Below are 15,037 nucleotides of genomic sequence, written 5' to 3'. Positions count from 1 at the left end.
ATGGCCACAATTTACGCATATTCTAAGGGCTATCTCCAACTTGATAGTGCACCATGTCACAAAGCAAAAGTCGTGGCAAACTACTTTCACAAAAATGATAATGAGTTCAATGTTCTTCACTAGCTTTCCAGTCATAGGAATTCACCTTTGGAATGAGCAGGAGACGGTGACTGTGCAGCTGACAAATCTACAGGAATCATGGGTTGCAGTCATGTCAACATTGACCAGAACCTCGAAGAAATGTTTTCAACTTCTTTTAGAATCCATGTCACAAAGAACGAAGGCTGTTTTGAGAATAAACAGAGGCCTTGCCCAGTATTAGTACAGTGTTACTACTAATTTGATCAGTGAGTGTTCATTTAATGCATACTCAACTATGAGGGACGTTCAAAAAGTTTTCACACTTTTATATTTTCGTTGGAAACAGTGAAGGCAAGAGGAGTAGTAATTGGGCATTAAAACGTTGGTACGATGCTGGAAAAATTACATCGCAAATGAAGGTGACTATGTAGAAAAGTGATGTAATTTGTTTTTGAAACTCTTAATAAATAGAATTAAAAAAAAGTGCAGAAACGTTTTGAACATCCCTCATAAATGGAAATTCACAAAACAAAAAAATACATTACTTTCTCTACATGATTAAAATCATGAGTAGAGTTGTTGGTGACAAGAAATCACTCAGGGCCTTCACTTCACATTAACTCATGGAAAGGCTGTCTTCAGATCATATAGCGGCTACACAAAGTTTTCACCACTTTGAAGTTTTCTCGTGTTAATGTAATAAAACATTGGATCACAGTGTGCTTTTTTGATGCTAATCAACAGAACAATACTCTTTGATGTCAAAAGTGAAAACATCTCTTTAAAACATTCTAAATAAATTACAAATATAAAGCACAAACATGAAAAATGAAAAGTAGGCACACTTCATTTTGACATTTTGATTTTACACAGACAAAGTCTCCGTTAGTGGCTCTAGTAATACCTGCTACTGCCTTCTAACTGGGCTTAAGCACACGCAGCATCACCACCTTAAACTGACAATTTAAAATGTTCATATATATGAAACCTGCATCTGTTAATCATGTAAGATGCAAATCGCATATTCACCTGTCTGTTCATTTTCTGAACTTGCTTTCCTATTTCCTATATATCACAATGTAGACTATTATAACTTAGAAATATCTTATATCTTATTAAGTTATCTTGTACTTTACTGTGTGGTAAATATGTGCCATCTCAGCTGCTGTCACCTATAACAATGATGGTCATTAGAAGTAGGTACTTTTTTACTACATAACTTTATACTATTACAAATGAAATTAATATTTCTCTTATTAGATATGATATTCACATGGTTCCTATGCCAACCATGATTTTGGATATATGCAGTTCTGTCTGAACTACTATTCTATACTAGCCAACCCGCGGCATAGCATACGCCGCATAATCATGTATTGATGGGTGAACACTTCCTGAAAGACACAGTTGTCCAAATGGGGTGGGTTTGAGGATACGACTGTAAGTGAATGAAAAGATGGAACGCTTGAGAGAGCAACATACAATTGTTCTTGACTGAAAACTGGAGGACCGCCCCCGCGGCCCCACCTCCCAGAGCGAGGGACGGGTCTGGACGGCGGTCCCGCGTGGAGGGCGGAACGGGGTGTGAGGGGAAGGATGCCCAGTGAGGACGATGTATTGATGGGTGAACACTTCCTGAAAGACACAGTTGTCGAAATGGGGTGGGTTTGAGGATTTGACTGTAAGGTTACATCCTCTACATAGGCAAGTTCGATTGTCTAGCGCCCATTCCGCACCAGCCCCTGTGCCATTCTAGTCTGCCGATATCTTAGTCATCTCTTAGTCATAGTTCAGTACGCACTGCCTACTCATGTGCCCACCCCCAACTCCTCACTTGAATTGCTTTCGTCTGTGTACAGTCCACATGTACTTGTGAGTCACGTTGACTGTTCGTTTTCCAACCACCGCCTCAGTCAGTTTTGTCTCTGCTACAGTCCACATGCACCTCTGAGCCATGTTGACTTTTCATTGTTCTTTTTGTCCGGGCCAGGTGAGGTTTCCCGTGTTGAGTCTAATTAAGCCAAAGGCTCCACACCTGGTGGTGCCCTTCCATCAATTCCTTTAAGTTTCAGCTTTGCAACCATACTCCCCCTGGAACCCAAAGACTTTGGTTGCCCGTTGGATCATGGGAATAACGTTGCCGGATCGCCAGTCGGCATCGTTTATGGTCGAAACTACGACGGTATGTGATCGTCTTCGAACCTCCGACTTTCGTTCTTGATTAATGAAAACATTCTTGGCAAATGCTTTCGCTGTTGCGCGAATTGTTAGTGGGCAGGGCTCTGATGTGTGTGTGCCATGGTTGGCTGCTTATTGAATTGTTGGTGGGCGGGGCTCTGTCTTGCATGCTGCTTCTTGCGTGCCCTGGTCGGCTGCTTAGTGAATTATATATATATAGATGGTATGAAATTTTGTAGACAAACGTTTTCCGTGTTCCTGCAGGACCATCTAAGAAGAGGCATGTTTGTCGCGGATGCGAATCGCTGTATGCAGCCTGTAAAACAGTTTGCGACGGAGGACGCGGTCATGCGTCATAACCGAAAAGAATAATGAAAAGTCAACGTGGCTCAGAGGTACATGTGGACTGTAGTAGAGATGAACGCGACTGACGCGGTGTTTTGTGAGTTGTTGCGTCCGAGTTGGTGGGCGTGGCTCTGTGAGTTGTCGTCGTATCCCATGGTCTTAGAGTTGCTGGGCGGGGCTCTGAGTTTCCGGGCATGGCTCTGTCTTGCATGCTTCATGGGTGTCTTGCTTGCGCTGGTGGCTTAGTGAATTATATATATAGATATTGTAATGGCATTGAGAAGTTACATCAGCCAGGGATGAGTCACCCAAATATGAGCTGGCATTACATCACCAGTGGCAGGGGCGCCTATATAAATAGCAAGCCTGAAAACTTTGCACACTATTTTGAACTAATGCAGCAAAAGGCAAGCAGTCCTTTTAAGGAGAGCCTTGTAAAGAGCAGAGAATATCCATTCATTGTGGCATTCACTGTGAGAAGCAGGGCCAGTGAGTGTTTAACATTTGTGACCGGGTCCATAACACTGCCCAAAATGCCCTCCTCAAACTAAAATGAAAATAAACCTGTAAGAATCATTATTATTTCTTTTAAAACTCTCACGGTGGGTTTAGGTTGGGATGATGCTACGCAAGTTTCTGTTTTCCATAGCGGTTTGTCGAGAGGATGAGATCATGAAAATATGATCCCCAGAAGTGAAAAATATACAGTAGGGCAGAGGAGTGAAACCAAGAAAAGCATATGTAAGGTCCCACTATGTTTAGTGTAGTTAAACAGCTGAGGTAGCTGAGTGCTATGCTTAGTGTTTCTGAGCAGCTACCACTGCCAGAGCCCGATGATGTGAAATAATCATTAAATAAATTAATTTATTTGCACAATGTGCTTGGTGTCAGCACATGTCAACATCCAATAAAATTTGGCTCCGACTTGTATTTGTTTAATTTCAGTGTGAATACCTATATTTCCAAAGTGAAGGACGCCGGCCAAGTGAGAGTCAATGTAAGTCCTTGATTTTTCCGCAAGCAGGTGAATTGAGGCTGCCCTTTAATTGGTTGCTTTCAGATTTTTTCGGGAATGGAGCTAGGATATAGCGGGTTGGATAATGGATGGATGGATGGATGAAGCTCTCTTTGCCCTGGACTTTCAGACATTTATTAGCAGCGAATAAGTATTGGTTTTGTTTTTTTTAATTGAATGTGGCTTGACAATCATCAACGCACAATTTCACATTCACATCAATGGTTCACAGTTCACACCCACCATAAACGTAACTGTACAGTAGATGAGCAAGCTCAAGTTTAGGGAGGTGGCAACTTCAAGTGGAACTTCATAAATCAAAGAAAATTCTTTAATGAAACACCACTTCATAAATCATTCACTTGAAAAATAATAAGATAAACTTACACAAGGATTGTTTCTCGCTCTTGCTACGACAAACAGAGTTGGCTAACTGGATGTGGTGTAAGTAAAGCCTTTTTTTGCTTTCCCTGTTTGCTGCTTCAAAGTGTCGAAGTGTTGCGGACAACGACAGGGGTACAAGACCTAGAACATCTTTCTGAAAAATGGAAGCAACATGAAGGTAGCTGCAGTCATCTAGAGTAGTGTTTTTCAGTCAGTGTGCCACGGCACAGTGGTGCACTATGAGAGCTACCCAGGTGTGTCATGGAAATAATAGTATAGCACACTTAGGTCTGAACCTGTCTAAGTAGGATAGGACTACCTGGAGAAGCTGGAATAAAGCAGCTCTGTGATCACCATGTTAGAGTGCCATGAATGTGTCTTCTGGCTGCTAGAGTCCATCTGCTCTGGATGTGTGGTTGGCAGCGAGCCTCACAGGACTGGTGGATAGTGGGCACACAAGTTGCTTCTGAGACAGAGAGGGGCGGGCAAAGGGGCGAAGCAGCTTGGAGATGCCACCAAAGTGCTCACTAAGTGCCATGTAGTCCCACCTCTTCTGGCAGTCGAGCACATGTATCAGATATAATGTGTTTGTGGTTGGTAAGATAGTGGTGTGCCTTGGGATGTTTTTGGTTACAAAAAGTGTGCCACTACAGAACAAAAGGTTGGGAAACACTGATCTAGACAATAGTATAAAGCTACATTTTTGTCAGGCTTAGTGAAATTACTCAGTTTAGGCAGAAAGTAATAGATACATTTTCAAGTCTGAAGGAAAGGAGGGCAAAAATTATGTTTGAGGAAATCTAGGTATCCTGATCATAAAGACAGAATCAGATTTAGGTTGGACTTCTCCTGTGGGTGTAGTACAAGACAGGTTTGGGGGTGAGTTCTGTTTTAAGATGTGGGGGTCTGTGGATCTTACCATGTGAATTTGTGCCCAGGTGAGGTAAGCCTGGCAAACTTGCATTGGACTGGGCAGGCTGGCAGTATGTTTAGGATAAAAGTGGGAGTAATAATAATAATAATAATAATAATACTGTAATACATTTTACTTATATAGCTCCTTTCCCATGCTCAAGACACAGAATATAAGAAAGGACGGCAGGGTATACAGTATATAGCATTGTACAAACCAGATAAATAAATAAAGAAGATTACGACAGTGAATTCAGAGAAAGAAAAAAAGCCTAACAGACAACATAATTGATGGTCTCACACACATACATACAGGTTACATGAACATCTTGACAGAGAAGTAAACTGAGAGAAGGGTAATAAAGTCAAGTAGAGCTAAAAGCCTTCCTGAACAGGTGAGTTTTGAGTTGGTTTTTAAAAGAATTCATGGAGTCAGCTGACCTGATTAATTTTGGTAGGTCATTCCAGAGTCTGGGCGCTATACAGCTGAAGGCCCTGTCACCCATGGAGTGTAGATTAGTGTGGGGTACAACAAGATTGCCAGAATCAGAGGACCTTAGTGGACGGGCAGGCACATAGTGATGGAGAAGGTCACTAATGTAGTTTGGCGCAAGGTTATTTAAGGGTTTGTAGGTTATTAGTAGGATTTTATATTCGATTCTGCAGGATGGGTGTGATGTGCTCGCTGCTGCTGGTTCGAGTAAGGACTCTTGCAGCTGAGTTTTGAATAAGCTGGAGCTGTGATAGAAGATTAGAAGGGGCACCTGCCAGTAGGGAATTACAATAATCGATGCAGGATGTGATAAAAGCATGGACAAGTTTCTCAGCATTAGAGAAGGAGAGGAAGGAGCGAACACGGGATATGTTACGGAGGTGAAAGTAAGAAAGTTTCTTAATGTGATTTATGTGGGCGGAATAAGAGAGGGAGGAATCAAAAATGACACCAAGATTCTTTGCAGTAGAGGCAGGTCTGATGAGATCACCACCAAGATGGACTGGGAAGGAGCTCATTTTATTAAGCTGCATTTTAGTCCCAGTTTGCAGGATTTCAGTTTTGTTGCAATTTAATTTTAAAGAGTTCTGCTCCATCCAGGTTTTAATTTCAATAAGGCAGGTTGTGAGCTGAGAAAGCTCTGATGAAGTTCCACTTTTAACATTGAAGTAGAGTTGAGTATCATCTGCATAAAAATCATAACCCAGTCCATAGCTATGGATAATATGGCCAAGGGGAAGCATATAAATACAGAAAAGCAGAGGACCGAGGACAGAGCCCTGAGGGACTCCTTGTGTGACTGGCGCTGAGCTGCATCTGCTGTTGCCAAGACTAACAAACTCTTGCCTATCAGTCAGATAGGACTTGAACCACTGGAGGGCAGTGCCAGAGATACCCAGCATGTTCTCCATTCTGGACAGTAGGATGTCATGTCTGACTGTGTCAAATGCTGCACTGAGGTCTAACAGAATTAATATGCTGGTTTGTCCAGAGTCTGCTGCCATAAGCAAATCATTGGTTACCCGTAGCAGAGCAGTTTCACAGCTGTGCTGCACCCTGAAACCAGACTGAAAGGGTTCCATCAAATTATTAGAGGTTAGGTAATTGGTGAGTTGGGAAGCTACAACACACTCAAGAACTTTTGACAAGAAAATTAAGTGGGAAATAAGCCGGAAATTGTTAAGATTGTCAGCATCAAGGCCAGACTTTTTTAACATTGGGGTTACAGAAGCGATTTTAAAAGTGAGCGGCACAGAGCCAGTGTCAAGGGATGAGTTTATTATTGTTGTAATAGTCAGGATTATGGCATGAAGGCAGGATTTACTGTAAGTAGTGTGCTGGGGATGGGGTCCAGTACACTTGTAATCGGCTTTATTTTACAAAGCAGGTTATTAACAAATGCAGATGTGACTGGTGACAACTTAGAGAAGGAGCTGGATGGAGTGGGAAAACAGGGAAAGATATAAACAGATGATGTATTTATGTTAGTTGAATTATTTAGATCTTTAATTTTTTTACGGAAAAAGTGGAGGAATTCCTCAGAGACTTCAGTAGAAGAGGTAGTTGGGCCAGATGCAGGTTGGAGTAGTTTATTAACTACAGAGAACAAAACCCTTGGGTTATCGTGGCCACTTTCTATTATTCTGCCCTAATGGGTGTTCTTGGCAGAAGTTAGTGCTTCTCTGTAAGCTCTTTGGTGGTCAGAGAAAGCCTGGATGTGCACGGTGAGGCCAGTCTTACGTGACATTCTCTCAAGGCGTCGGCCAGCTGCTTTCATAGATCGCAATACTGAGTTATACCAATGAGCTGAACGTTTAAAGGAAACCTCCTTATGTTTTAAAGGAGCTGTTTTATCTAATGCTGAATGAAGGGCTGAGTTATAGTGGTCAACAAGACTATCTAGTGTTGATGGAATAGGTGAAGACAGTAAAAGATCAGAAATGGATCCAGAAAGAACAGAGGGACAGATATTTTTAAGGTTTCTGTAAGATATTTGTCATTTACAGGTAAGAGGAGGGAAAGGCAGTGAAACAGTGAAAAATTCTGCTTTATGGTCAGAGAGTCCCAAATCAGTGCTATAAATGTTGGCAACAGATAGTCCAGAAGTGCAGATCAGGTCCAGTATATGACCACCAGAGTGGGTGGGAAAATCAACATGTTGTGTCAAGTCAAAACACTCCAGTAAGGATTATAATTCATGTCTCAGTTTAGATGTGGAAATGTCAATATGGATGGTGAAATCACCGAGAAGTATAATTCTCTGAGAGTAAGAGCTTAGGTGGGTCAAAAGTTCAATCAGATCCGATAAGAAGGATGCATTGTATTTTGGGGGACGATAAAGAACAATGAGTGAGACAGGACCTGATTCTGTTATTAGTTTAAGAGCCAGGCACTCGAAAGACAATGGACAGTCAATTGGGATTCGTTTGATGTTTAAGTCAGCTCTGACAATTACAGCAAGTCCACCGCCTTGTCTTGAGCTGCGAGGCTCTGTATGGAAAGTGAATCCAGGTGGTGTTGCCTCTGTGAGAGACGTAAATTTGTTCGGTTTTTGCCAAGTCTCAGTTAAACACAGCATATGAAGTTTGGTGTCAGTGATGAGTTCTGACAGCACCAATGCTTTGCCATTAAGAGACCTCGAGTTAAATAGTGCAATATTAGTTACAGAGGCTTCTTTTTGCACAGAGCCACGATCAGGGTTTATTTCCACATAATGTAAATTTGGCACACTGACAATTCTATTTCCAAGGCCATGAGAAGGGCGGCATATTCCTCAGCAAATGCTGCTGGTGATCTTTTCATTTGCAGCCCGGCAGTGGCAGCGACCTGACCTGCGATGTACATATTTCGGGCACTGCAAAATACCGGCGTCCTTTAGGATGTTCCAGTCAGACCATTTGCTCTGGACAAACTGTTTAATAAGAAGGAGTTTGTCATGAGAGTATTTTAGCATGATACTGGGCAATACTTATCTGAATAGCACTGGAGAAGCAGCACAGCACAGCGGAACCGGAAGGACAGGCGGATGTGGTAGCGTAGGTGAGCGGCGATAGCAAGCAGCAAGCGGTCCTATTCATCCTATATACATCGGACTTCCAATATAACTTGGAGTCCTGCCACGTGCAAAAGTTTGCTGACGACACTGCTATTGTGGGCTGCATCAGGAGTGGGCAGGAGGAGGAGTATAGAAACCTCATCAAGGACTTTGTTAAATGGTGCGACTTAAACCACCTACAACTGAACACCAGCAAAACCAAGGAACTGGTGGTGGATTTTAGGAGACCCAGGCCTCTCATGGACCCCGTGATCATCAGAGGTGACTGTGTGCAGAGGGTGCAGACCTATAAATACCTGGGAGTGCAGATGGACGATAAATTGGACTGGACTGCCAATACTGATTCTCTGTGCAAGAAAGGACAGAGCCGCCTGTACTTCCTTAGAAGACTGGCGTCCTTCAACATCTGCAGTAAGATGCTGCAGATGTTCTATCAGATGGTTGTGGCGAGTGCCCTCTTCTACGCAGTGGTGTGCTGGGGAGGCAGCATTAAGAAGAAGGATGCCTCACGCCTGGACAAACTGGTGAGGAAGGCAGGCTCTATTGTTGGCATAGAGCTGGACGGTTTGACATCCGTAGCAGAGCAACGGGCACTCAGCAGGCTCCTATCAATTATGGAGAATCCACTACATCCATTAAACAGTGTCATCTCCAGACAGAGGAGCAGTTTCAGCGACAGACTGCTGTCACTGTCCTGCTCCACTGACAGACTGAGAAGATCATTCCTCCCCCAAACTATGCGACTCTTCAATTCCACCAGAGGGGGTAAACGTTGAACATTATTCAAGTTATTGTCTGTTTTTTTACCTGCATTTTTTATTACTCTTTAATTTAATATTTTTTTTGCTGCTGGAGTATGTGAATTTCCCCCTGGGATTAATAAAGTATCTATCTATCTATCTATCTATCTATCTATCTATCTATCTATCTATCTATCTATCTATCTATCTATCTATCTATCTATCTATCTATCTATCTATCTATCTATCTATCTATCTATCTAGAAAGCATAGCAGGAGGAGGTAGCAGGATTTGGAGGTTCCAATACACAGCCACAAGGAGTAACGCTTGGTAATTTCAGGCGTGATCGCCCCGGAGCCATAAGCCAGGTTAGTATGAACATCAGATCAGTTCCCGGTCGTAGAGTACTGTAAGATGAAACGGGAGCAGATCAGCATAGTGAATATAAAGCACAGAGACAGATCATCCCAAGGTCCTAGATCGCCAGGTACAAAGAAATGTTTGTAGGTCTCAACCCATGATCCATAGACTCAGCTGTTCCCAGTCAAAGTAGAGTCCATAAAATCTGTAAATTTTAAGCCAAATCCATGCAATTCGAGTCAGCTGTATCCACGAACTATACGTACAATAAAAGAAATAAAACAAGCGTAAGAAAGTGTAGAATTAAGGCGAATTTTGCGAAAAGTGTTGTTAACAGGGAGGAGCAACATGCGTGCGCCAGTACACCTGTAGAGTAGAGTGGGAATGACTCTGTGGATGTGGTAAATGATGAACTGGGATGCAAGACATGAGAAAAATCAGAGGACTAGTGACTGTATGATGTAAATTTATGGAATAAAGTAGAAATGGCCAAGGACTGGGCACTTTGTTAGCAGAGGCAGAATAAGGTTTGGATTGGACTTATGCTATGGATGTGTTATAGGACAGATGGACATGCACATTACTGGAAGATTACAGAGGTGGGGGTGCCAACATTATGGTGTGGGTTTTGGCAGAATGGGGAAGTTTAAGTTGGCAAAGGATTGGGCAATTTAGAGACAGATGTGGTATAAAATTTGGGTGGCTGGTCCACCTCTTCCTTTTCACATCAATAGGGCAAGTTATGGGAAGAATATGGGGACTGTGGATGTCATGAACTAAAGTTTTGGAGCACAGTAGAAATGGGGAAACTGGAATCAGATTCGGTAGCATGGTGGAGAGGGTATGATACATTTTAGCCTGGATTTGACCTATGGGTCTGGTACTGGACAGGACAAGATATGCATTGACAATATGATGAGGACCACGAGAGCATGTGGAATGACCAGATAGATAGATAGATATGAAAGGCACTATAGAATAGACAGATAGATGTGAGAGGCACTATATAATAGATAAGTGCTGCTTCAGTTTGCCCCCCCCCCCCCAAAAAGCCCCCTTCCAAATTTTTTTCACCAGCCACCACTAAGTCCAAGACAGGTACCATCACGCTGCGCTCGGTCTGTGCTTTTATTGAGATGTAGTGGGCATATTGTTGCTGACTGTCTTAAAGTTACGGAGGTCTAATTTGTTGATAAATCAAATTGACACTATGGATTTTGTAGATTCTAAGAGCTGCTGAAAATGTTATTAGTCTAACATTTGCTAAGATATGTGGTTTGGAATTAAGTGATTTAAAGAGTCCCCTCCAATTTCATGTGTGGATGAAAAACCCATTGAGGAGGGTCCCATTTTTCAAATATCTTCTCCAGCCACCATGCAAGTGGTGTACATTAATTTTGAAAAAAAAGTTTCTTTATTTTGCCTTTCTCTAAGACTTCTGTTATTTTCTGCTTCTTTCCCTGGCTCTCCAAGCACTCTCCCATTATTTACTTGAACTAAGGAGCTAGTGTCATGGGGACTGAAATGTTTTTCTACATGCATTTCTCCACCAGTTCATCCTTCTACTATATTAAATCAAACTGACATTCTTTCTCAAGTATACAGTGATTTTCAGGATGTTTTTTTCTAAACAGAAGTCTTTAATATTGCCCCCCATAGACCGTATGACTGTGCTGTTGATTGATTATCTGGTGCTGCTTTGCCTAAGGGTCTTATTTACCTGCTCTCCTGTGCTGCAGCATGGACAATAGACGACTACATATGGGAGAAATTGGCAAACAGTTATATCACACCACCATCTCAAAGAAAGATGGTTCTTTACGTCCATGCATAGTTTACCTTAAGTTGAATAAGATCACAGTCAAGTATAATTACTGCCTCCATTTGATCTTGTCATTAAATGACAAAATTTAATTTATTTAATGCTTACAATCTAATAATAATAATAATTCTTTACATTTATATGGCGCTTTTCTCACTACTCAAAGTGCTCTCCACACAGGGAGGACCCAGGAAGCGAACCCACAATCTCCTTACTGGAAAACAACTTTAATACTTCTAGGGATTTTGAATATTTGGTCATGCCATATGGATCAGCGAACACTTCAACAGTTTTCAGTTATGTGTTAACAATATTTTTGGTGACCTTTTGGGACAGTCTCATATTCTGTAACAATTTGGATTCTCATGTTCTTAAAGTTAGGGAAGTGTTATCCTGTTCCAGAGCTAACAATTTTTTCCCCTTGGTGTTTCAAAGTGAAGGAAGGGGTTCTCCAATGCAATTTATAACTAGCCCAAAAAATCAGGAACGCTTTTAAAAATAGTCTAGTTAGCTGGAAAAACCACACATCTGGCAACCCTACGTGTATAGTTAAAATTTACTGGCTGCAACTGCCACATAGGTAGATGTACGGGCGTCGTCGTAACAGGATGAGATTGCTGGCATCAGTCGTGATTGGGGCTGGATATAAAATGGTTGGCCATCCACAGGAGGTCATCGTTTAAAACTGGAGAGTTTGTCTGGTAGTTTCTTAACTGTTGAAATATTAGCCATTTATAGTAAGGGATTGTGCTTTTTGTATTCTAAACACCGCAGAATTTTTTAAAGTGGAACTAGTTTTTATAAATATTTGTATAGTGCTTTCATTCTTTGCTATTTTTATTTGAGGAATTTCACTTTTCATTTCATTTGCTGAATTTTTTTTTAATGTGATGTGTAAATAGATCCTGCCTAGACATTGCTTTATTTTGGAGGAGGATCTTTTGCATTATTGATTTATTAATTTTGTAATTAATGTAATACTGCAACTATTCACTTTTTTGTTTTATTGTGTCAGCACAGAGGAACTGAATTTTGATTATTGTTTGACACAACATTATTTTTGTTCATTGTTAATTTTTTTTGTATAACAAAATAGAATTCTTTTTTTTTGCCACATAATTTTTGTCTGTGTCTCTCTTTCCATTTTGTCATTTAGGGTTTTATGTGACCCTATTTTCCCCTTTACTCCTCTTTATTGTGTAGATTTTAACAAAATATTTTAAATCCCATGCTTTTAGTCCTTATATTTGACACCATGTGGGACGTCTCTACGCTGGAGGAGCGTATCTAGAGCATTATCTCCCCCAGAGCGCTAGGTGGCAGGCCCCATGGGACCTGGAGTTTGGTGCAGTCCTGTTGGGTTCTGTGGGCACTGCCAGGGGGTGCTGCAGCTGCTGCTAAGCCCTGAATGGCAGTTGTTCCTCCACACCCAGAAGTGCTGCCAGAGTTAGTTCAACAAGCACCTGGAGCACTTCTGGGTGCCTTATAAAAGGAGCCAGCAGCCACTACTCTGGGAGCCAGAGTTGGGTGGGAGAAGACAAAGTTTGCCAGGAGGCATGGAGGCGACAGAGAAGGAAAAAGAAAGAAGGGAAGAGTGTTTGGAACTGTGCTGTGACTGTGCTGTAGACGTGGGAAATGGGGGAAGGCGTTTCCCACAGGGAAAAGAAAGAAAAAAAAAATGTGTGCCCTGAACTTGTGTCCCAAATCAGTCTGTATCGGGTTTGGGTGGCGGTGTACACCCTGGTGGTCCACAGCCATCTTTTGAACATATGCCCTTATGCAACAAGTTAAAGCAATGGAACAAACAGGAAAGAGAGTTACACTTTAAATCAGTTACTTATTTAGGATAATATGTCCAGATTGTAAGCAAAATAAAATGAGTGTGACAAAAATTTATTACAGTCTAAGTAGAAGAGCATCCTCGTTCAAAGGTGGCTCTTGGCTTATCTCCAGTCTAGCTTGGTCTTTGCTACCACATGGCCTTTGAGCGGGGAATTGAAAGAGGCTGCATGCCTGTTTGTTGTGATCCTTGTGTTTTATGTATTGAGCCTTAGAAGGCAGGCCCCCCTGATGTTGCAACTGAGGGACTGCCTTCATATTCGGATGAGGAGAAAGTGACCCTGTCTTTAGCATTGTGGCTAAAATGTCTCTTGTTTGACTCTGTTTAGGATTTTGAATTAAAATTCTGTACAGTCTTTTTCTTAATGATTTTTGTTTATGGATTTGGCTTGTTTAAAGATGAAGATTTTTGGTTTATGTACTGGCTTTGTTTGCTTTAGGATTATTTTGTAAGCATACCCCTTCTGGTTCCTTTTTTTGTATTAGATTTTTAGTTATGGTTTGGAATTATTTGTAAATAAAACTTTTAAATACAAAGTAACTTTGGCTTTATTATTTCGACAAGGGGTGCTACAGTTCCCCTTACTCTTACAGAGTTTTTTGATTTTAGAAAGCTTCCCCATTTTTTTATAAAGATCGGAAGCCTACTTCTATAGTTTGGGGTAGGGGTCAGTGCATGTAGATGTTTCGAAAAAAAAAGTGTCAGGACTGGGATAAATAGTAGTCCACTTCTTAGGTCTGCGGTATCCAGACTGTTTATTATACTCTGGGAAATGATTCCAGAACTTAATAGGACAGAAACAGAAATAAGTCTACTGAGAAGAGATAAGCCCTATAGTAGAAATGCAACTAGAAGACATTGTTACGTGATTTCGGCTCAACAATTGGAAAATAAACAAAAAAATATATTGAAATAAATATCTAATGACACATTTTAGACACAAAACAAAATATACATAATCTGCTTGCTTCAATAATAATGAACTAACATTTTGAAATTTCAAATCATTGGATAGGGATGGCACAGTGGCGCAGCGGGTAGCTCTGCTGCCTCACAGTTGGGAGACCTGGGGACCTGGGTTCAATTCCCGGGTCCTCCCTGTGTGGAGTTTGCATGTTCTCCCCGTGTCTGCATGGGTTTCCTCCAGGTGCTCCGGTTTCCTCCCACAGTCCAAAGACATGCAGGTTAGGTGGATTGGCGATTCTAAATTGGGCTTGGTGTGTTTGTGTGTGTCCTGCAGTGGGTTGGCACCCTGCCCAGGAATTGTTCCTGTGTTGGCTGGGATTGGCTCCAGAAGACCCCCGTGACCCTGTGTTTGGATTCAGCGGGTTGGATAATGGATGGATGGAAATCATTCGGGAAATACAGTAAAATGATTCCAAAAACACTTTTTAAAGTAAAAAGAAAAGTACACAGCATAAAATTGATAAAAGCCATTGAAAGATCATTTTTAAACTGAACGAGAGTCAGAAAAAAAATATTTTAAGGAGGGTTTAAATGAAAACTGATACCTTTCAGAGCTAGAACTACAGAAAGAAACATAAAATGCCATGAGCAACATGAAAATTAAAAATATAGTTCATAACCCAAGTAGCACAACGGTTAGCACTGCTGCCTCTCCACAGACTGGATTCAGGTCCCTGCTTGTTCACTGTCAGTCTCGATTTTGTGCGTTCTCTCCCGTCCTTTTGAGTTTTCCTCCGGTAATCTGGTTTCCTCTCATGTACCAAACAGGTGCCAGTTACATTGCTTAGTGCCAATTTGGTTTGGAGTGAGTGAGTTTACCCTGTAATCTTATTCAGGGTTACCTC

The sequence above is a fragment of the Erpetoichthys calabaricus genome, chromosome 4, assembly GCF_900747795.2.
Source record: "Erpetoichthys calabaricus chromosome 4, fErpCal1.3, whole genome shotgun sequence".
Lineage (NCBI taxonomy): Eukaryota > Metazoa > Chordata > Cladistia > Polypteriformes > Polypteridae > Erpetoichthys > Erpetoichthys calabaricus.
The sequence above is the reverse complement of the archived record's forward strand: the minus strand, read 5'-3'. Positions refer to the sequence as shown.